Below are 8,365 nucleotides of genomic sequence, written 5' to 3'. Positions count from 1 at the left end.
AGTTATTCCTAAATTACAGGCCTACAATAAAAAAAAATACATATTTCCTTACAAAAAAATGGTACCGCTTTCAGCACCAAAAATCTGAAATAATCATACCGCCAGGGAGGTTAAGTAAACCACAAAATTCACTATTGACACATTACATCTTTGGAGAAAAATGCTGTTTTTATTTGGAAATATTAAGGGCTCTACAACAGTCACAGATCTAGTTGCTATGGGTTAATGCATGTTACGAAGAGATTTAAAGCAGTATTAAACCAAAAAAAAATGTTATATATTGCAACCTGCCAATCATTAGGTTTGGTGCATTCGTTTTCTTTTTCACCCCCCGGTTCACATGTATGAGGCTTTGCATGCCATGGTGGGTGGGCATAGCAGCTCATTTATTTGAATTGGCTGTTTTGCCTGCATTTTCTGCAAAGGAAAGGCCCCTGCACCTTTTTTTTAAACAGAGACGCGCAGAAATCGCATGGTGATTTAAGAGTTAATGGCACCCATGCATTCTTTTGTGCAGCTGAAGGAATGCGTCTGATTTACACACAATCCGGTACTCACCACCTCATCCCTTTAAAACCGACAACATATTAATTACACAGGTTCTGAGGCTAATTTAACACATATGAGCCACTAGGTGAGTTTAATTACCACTTTACCCTAGGTTCACACCTAAGACCGGCCATACATGGGTAGATTTTCGATTTTTGCTCTGTTACTGGGGCAATGGCACCGGATGATTTTTGTGGTTCCTCCCCATTTCGTTTATCAGGCATGTTGGAAAATTCGTGAAAAACTACCGATTTTCGAAATCATTGGTGGTACCATAGGATTACAGAACGAACTATGTTTTTGATTTTCAATCGAAAAATCATTCGGAATTCAACCCATGTATGGCCTGCTTAAGTGTTTTCTACAGCGTTTTGCAGAAATGCAGTACAGTCCATTTAACATGATTTCCTACGGAACATGTTCACACCTATGCATTTTCACCCAGTGCGTTTTTTGGAAGGGGTCAGGGACTTTTTTGAACACAAAAAGTTGCATTGTTGGTTCTATAGACTGCAATGGAAACACTGCAGAAAAGCAGGTATTGTGTTTTTGCTGTGTTTTAGATACATTTTTGCCACGTTTTTGATGCGTTTGTGATGCATTTTGCATTTTAAATCTGCCTGGCAACAATAAAAAGAAAAAAAAGAAAGAAATGCAAAACGCATTAAAAACACAGCAAAAACGCAAGTGCAGAAACAGCTCAAATGCGGTGGCAACCCTAGTATATATGTAAATGTAGCCCTAGGCTTTTTTCTAATTTTATTTTCACCTGGTGATCCTGCCAGTAATACACCTTCTGGTCTTAAGGCTGGTTCACACCAGAATTGCACAGGAATGCAGTCTGCATTGCTGTGTGTTCCCCTGCAGTGTTTTCTGGCAGCCCTTTAATTTGCTCCAAATCACACAAAAGGTAGTGTGGTAGCACATATTGCAGAGTTCCCCTTTAAACTCTAACAGTTCTAGCAGCCTCTGTTTGCAAAAGCAAGGTTTTCAGCTCACTCTCCCCCTCCCTTTTTTCCTGTGAGTAATGTGTACTAGTCTGCAGCTAGTACCCTTATCTGCAGCTGCTATTCAAGGTTACATTCTGTAGAGTTTAGAAAGTCTCTTGAATGTATAGAAAGTGAAAGAGGAAAAATATGCATTGTGATGTAATCATTGGTATATACGCTAATAAGAAGTAAATACAACTCACTAGGCTTTGCAGGCATGAACCTGGTTGGGTCACTCAACGCTGTTTGGATAAATAACTTGTTTTCCTCAAGTCTGTGTCCGGAGTTCCCTGGTTTTCCAAAATTGCTACTACAGTAGTACATGCACTGCTTTTGAAAAACACACCGCACCAAATAACAAGGTACTAAAATACCATGCAAGTTGGTGTCCGCAAACATACTGCATTTGTGAGCTGCTTTTGGGGTGCCATTAACAACGTATTGGCACCCGCAGCAGATTGCAAAGGTGGTGTGGGAAAGGCACATGGAATGCGAACAGGCCCTTATGGTGTCTGTATTCTGGATGAAGTAATAAAGAAGACACCTTTGGAAAACATAAATGCATAAATAGCATACCTTTCAGAAAACATTTCAAAATGATACTATCAATAAATGTCCACAATGAATATCATAGAATCCAGAAAACCACAAAATTCTGCCAATCACCACTGTGACAGGTGTGAAGAAAATTCTCTCAGTCATCTATTGTACCATGCGTGCATTCCATCACATGTTAGAACTGAATGCCCACCTCCTGCTATGACCTCTTAAAATAATATGAGGTCAGAAGCACTTTCACCCACCCTCTGGGCTGATGCAGGATCCCGGGTTTCCACACTCTGCTTCTCTCCACCTCGCTCACAGCTCACACAAATGTTAAGTATATGGAAGACAAAAAGAGGACTAATAGTGCTCTCTGTATGCTTTTAATATCGCTAAGAAAGGGTTAAAAACACTCACAGAATAAAATAAATACTCAATGTACTATATACAGTGCTTCAGAAGGTAAAATTACATTTCTCTGTACCGGTCTCACCACTCAACAATTCTAATATGGCCACAGGATGACATCATCAGCAAAGCTTCTCCCCCTATACACGTTACATCCGGTAAGACGAACTTCATCAGTAGGCTTTGGACAGCAGCATTGTCAGTCTTGGGGTAGCGTAGTGTTAGACTGTGTCCAGTGGCCTGGACTAACAAATAAAGTTGAACGCCCGATAACAGGACCATCTTTAATATTGATTGGACCCTGGGCAAACATTTTCATGGGCCCCTCCATGCAATTTCACTCTCCACCTGCTCTGAGACATACAATAAATAACAGCTAGACTGAAAATCAGTTTATTTAGCAGATCAGGCAACAATTTCAATTGGTAGCCAGAGGTTACGGCATATCATTACCACTCACTGACTGGTTGGTAGAGTTTACAGCACACATTACAGCTCACTAATTAGTTGCTAGAGGTTACAGCACATGATTTCTGCTTGCTGATTGGTTGCTGGAGGTTTCTGCCATTATTACTTCTCACTGATTGATAGAGGTTACTGCACATCATGACTGGTCACTGATTGGTTGCTAGAGGTTACTGCACATCATTACCGCTCACTGGTTGGCTGCTAGAGGGTATTGCACATCATTACTGCTCAATAATTGGTTGCTAGAGGTTACTGCACATCATTATTGCTTACTAATTGGTTGCTAGAGATTACAGCAGATCACTACTGTTCACTGTTTGCTTGCTAGAAGTTACTGCACATCATTACCACTCACTGGTTGCTAGAGGTTACTGCACATTATTGCTGTTCACTGATTGCTGTTCACTGTGCATCATTACTGTGATCAGTGGCAGTGCTGGGGGGTTGATAGGATCGGTGGCAATGGTGGATGGATGGATAAGTGGCAGTGCTGGTGGGAGGATGGAATCAGTGGCAGTGCTTGGGGTGGGTAGGGTCAGTGGTGTAGTAGCAATTTCCCCCAAATCAGGAAAACTCCGGACTCGGACTTCTGAAGGAAGCACCTGATTTATTAAAAACAGCGCTGTATTGACTCAACAGATGGTTTGTGCCCTCATCTGCTAAGTGAGTTATAGAAAACTTCTTACAAGCGTATATACCAACAATTACATCACAAGGCTTACATTCCTTTCCTACTTTCTATACACTCAAAAGGCTTCCTAAACTCTGCAGAACAACCTTGGCCAGCAGCTAGAGATAAGAAATACCAGCTACAGACCCATACACAGGAAATAAGGGAGGGGGGAAGATGAGCCAAAAAACCTTGTTTCTACAATGATAAGCTGCTAGAAGTGTTAGAGTTTAAAGGGGAACTCTACAACATCTGGGTGCTACCATTGTGGCAGTGCTGGATGGGAATGGGAGGTGACATTTCTACATCGACCACCAACGTAAGAGGGGATTTACATTAACTACCAATGTAATGGCAATTCTGCACTTACCACCAATGTAATGAAAAATTTACACTGACAACCAATGTAATGGGGGATTTTACACAAACAACCAATACATTTCTACACTGGCCACCAATGTAAGGTAGAATTTACACTGGCAACCAATTTAAGGGGGGATTCTACATGGACCACCACTGAAAGGCAGGATTCGACACTGACCACAAGTTAGGATTTTTTTACCAACTACCAATATAAAGAGGAATTTCTACAATGGCCATCATTGTAAGAGGGATTTACACTTACCACTAATGAAATAGGACCATTCACAGTGACCACCAATGTGAGGAGGGATTTACACTGACCACCAACGTAAGGGGGACATCCACACTGACCACTAGTATGAATGAAAGAATTCTACACCAAGCCCAATGTAATGAGAAGATATACACTGACCATGTAATTGAGTCATGTAGACTATGTTCACATTTGTGCGTGTCGGGAACACATGCAAAATTGCTTTCCTGACACCACAGAAATGTGCTGCCCTTTAGCAGATACACAGCAGTGTTAATAATTGTTAATGACACCCTCATGCAACTGCTGACGTGCGCATTTCCACATGCACCAAAATTCACAGGGCTGCGGCTCTGTGTGATTTTGAAAACGGGCCGGGGAATTTATTTCCCGCGTTTTAGCGCATAGAGCAGCCCACTAAAATGAATGGGCTGCCGTACAAGTTTATCAACCCTGTAAGTATACCTTTACATCCTAAATTTCCCTGCTAACCTCTGCACCCCATACCTTCCCTATCCTCTTCACTGTAACCTCCCCACCACCTTAACTCTGCATGCCACCTCTGCTCATCTTTGTACCCACCTTCCTTACCTCTATATATCCACTCCTTGCTCACCTGTGCACCCCAAACTTTAATTTCACACTTTGCATACCTTTATAGAACAGGCTGATGGTAGGCTCAGTGACCACAGTTGCAGGCAGGACTGACTTCAAGCATGCCCCTATTTATCTCCCCTGTAGGCAGCATCCAGCAGAGGTAATGGTGGCCTCAACCTCAGGGGGGCATAATATAAACATTATATTTACATATGAATGCCCCCCGCTATTTACATATGGACTTGCTGACCCACCTCTATTTACATATGAATGCCAGTTATGTTCATGTAAATGATGACACCATCTGCAGGTCAGCATGTGAGTCATGACAATAGGACAGAGCTGGTCAGCATAAATGACAGGGCACAGTGTGGGATGAAGAACTTCAAGGGACAAGGGCATGTAAACTGGAACAGTTGGCAAGTATGGGGCAACTGCTTTGTGCCCCACAACGACTGTGCCCAGGGCAGCTGCCTCTTATTCCCCTCCTTAAAGATGGCCCTGGATAACACTTTATAAGCAATTACAGCAGGAGTGCTCAATGGTCCTCAGAGCCTTCTGATGTGGCCCGCGACCTCATGGTCAGGGATAGTAGGTCAGCAAGCCCAGATCGCGGGTTACCAACCCACCATCCCAGAGCATCAGTGCATGGAGCCAGTACTGGCAATAGAGGGAGCAAGCGAGCGTGGAGGGAGGAGGAGCCACATAAGCCGATGCTTCCATTGTAGCACTGGCTCCTGTCGCAGGTGGAGTGATACCAAGCGCACTTCGTCTAGGATCTTTCTAACAGCCTAGCAATGCCAGCAGAAGATGGAAGAGAAAAGGGCTCAGCAACTGGCTTATTATCACTTTAAAATAAGGATTATTAGGCTGCTTTCACACAGAAAAAAGCCAGTATAAAGGAATTGTAGTTATTAAAAAAAAAACACTTGTGGGTTTAACTAATCATTTTTTTGTATAACTCTCCTTTAAGGGGGCGTGGTGGTGGTGGTGGTCTACATACTTTTGCTAATAGGTGTCCCTCATTCCTGTCCTAAAAAGTAGGGAGGTATGCAGCATATACAGGAAAACCAGCTTCTCCTCTTCTCCCTCCCACCGGCATTCAGTGGCAGAGGGGAGAAAATGTTCATTATGCTATTAAAATATATAATTCTAAATTCTGAACCATTTCATTTCATTGTGGGCCATGACTGGTTACCAAATCACTGAAGTGGCCCTCTGTCTTCAAAGGGGTTAAGCACCCCCTGAAGTTACAGTAACATTTTTTTCCTTTTGGGATAAAGGTTTTACATAAATGAATAAAAGTTGATCATTGTAAGCACCCGTCAGTCTCAAATGGTTTGTCATAATTCTCTGGCACTTTTGTTGGACAACTTGGTCTGTTAAAGAAAGTTGAAAAATACCAGACTTACTGGTTGGTTCGGCAGGTGGAAATAAGGCTGGCCATACACAGAGTGAATTTCTTTCCTGCAGCCATGACAGACAGCGTTGACAGGGGAATCCTCCTGCTGAGCCATTGTATTCTCCTGGCGTGGGGGGAAGCAGTCCCTGCCAGGAGAAGCCGCTACCAATAATCACAGGTAAACTCCTGCAGCCTGGTTGTACCCAAGTTGATCGATCAATCGATCAATCAATCAACTTGGTACATTCAGCCTGCCCACACATGGTTTAAATCTTGTCCAGTTCCTGCTGAACCAGTGGAGACTTGAAATGTCTATAGCTGGGCTAATAGAAAAAAGGCTAGAAAAGAAAACTAATGCACCCATCACCTTTACGAATTGATAGGCTACAATATAAATAAATACATTTTTGTTTTGGGGTTTAATACCACTTTAACTAAATAGGGCAGTAGCTGTACATGCTGTCTTAAGGCTCATGCACATAGGTGCATGGATCTGTACACCTGTGCAGAAGACCATGTTTATCTGCCCACGTGGCAAAGACTGCATTCAGAGCTGTGCACCAGTACTACACAGATGTTAACTCAGAGATGAAGATCAGTAAAAATCTAGCCAGTTGTCAGCCTGTCATTGATTTTAACAGGCTGGCTGCAGATGATTGCATGGATCACCTGGGCATATAAACACCCCCTGCACAGGTGTATGGGTCTGTGAGCTCCTAGCCTAGACTCACATCTTATCACTTGTGGTTTCCTGCATTTTACATGCATTATTAAAGCTGCAGTTAGGGGAAATGTCAAAACTACCTTTGTAGTGTGAGCACCCCCCCCTTCCCAACACCGCTTCATCAAAGGGCTTTTTCCTTACTTTTTGTCCCAGAGACAACCCAAATGCACTACACAGTACTTGTATAACCAGGAAAAGAGGTTTCCAACATTATTTATATATCATAATTAATGAGGGAGATAACATCGTATTGGTTCTGGTATAATAAAGAGGAAATTTAAGAAAAAAATTATAAAGTTGGGGAACAGGCAGGATTTTTAATGCAGAAGAGAAGTGCTTACGTGCCTGTCTGCCTCTGCACAATGAGCTGCACACACGCAGCCCATTATATTGTACAATGCCGAAATGAATGCACATGTGCAGGAGTGACATCATCTTGGCCCAGCCAATGAAAGCTGCTGGGGAGTGGTACCTGAATTCTGACTGTCTAAAGATGTCAGCGGCCAGTTGGGAGGTCCGGGACATCGCATCACTGGAGTGAAGGTAAGTATAGCTCTACTGTAAAGGATAAGTTCACTTTTGGGGACATGCTACATGTTCCACCTGTTTTAGGGTGGAACATGTAACATGTTCCCAATGCTGTCCGATCCCCACCCCCCTTGTGACAGAAGTACGGGGAGAAGTTCCCTGTACCAGCTGTCACTTTTTAACAACAGCGCAGCTGTGAGGGGCTCCGTCCACACGGTCGCATCATTTATTCACAGTGTTCTGAGAATGAACGATAAGTCAGAATTTGTAGGCTTGTAGTTCTCAATGAACTACCACAGCACTGTGGAGCGCCATGGTAGTTAATTGAATCTTCCTTTCAGTATATCTGCTTGCCTGTACATCCTGTACAGGCAAGCAAATATACTGACAGGTCTGCAGGAGGCCTGCATGGCACCAGCGATCTACTGATCTCTGGTACAATGCTTTACAGCCTCCTGCAACCAATAATAATAAATGCACATTTTTTAACTGCAACAAAATGTGCATTTATTATTTTTGGCCAAAATGTAAATGTATACGTTAAGATATGTTACACCAATTAAATACATTTACAGCTTTGCCGTGACCTTATCAGTACCTAAATTTGGTTTAAAACCCATTTATCTGTATCACTCCTTCCTCTGGCGAAAAAAAATACCCAGTGCTTCTGGGTATAGAGGAAGAATGTGATCTTCCCCTTTTGAGAGTGGTCAGGTTTAGCATCCAATTGTTAGGCCCAAGCACTGTCACATGCCTGAGGATGTAACACCACTGCTCCTTTTAGTGTCAGACTGCAGCCAACAATGTGGATTTTAGTACCATCTGTGATGGAGGAAATGCTGACAAATTGAGCATCAGGAATTAGGGGGGT

This window comes from Staurois parvus, unplaced genomic scaffold, assembly GCF_062004578.1.
Source record: "Staurois parvus isolate SC_StPar_1 unplaced genomic scaffold, SC_StPar_1.0 ptg000336l, whole genome shotgun sequence".
Classification (NCBI taxonomy): domain Eukaryota; kingdom Metazoa; phylum Chordata; class Amphibia; order Anura; family Ranidae; genus Staurois; species Staurois parvus.
The sequence above is the reverse complement of the archived record's forward strand: the minus strand, read 5'-3'. Positions refer to the sequence as shown.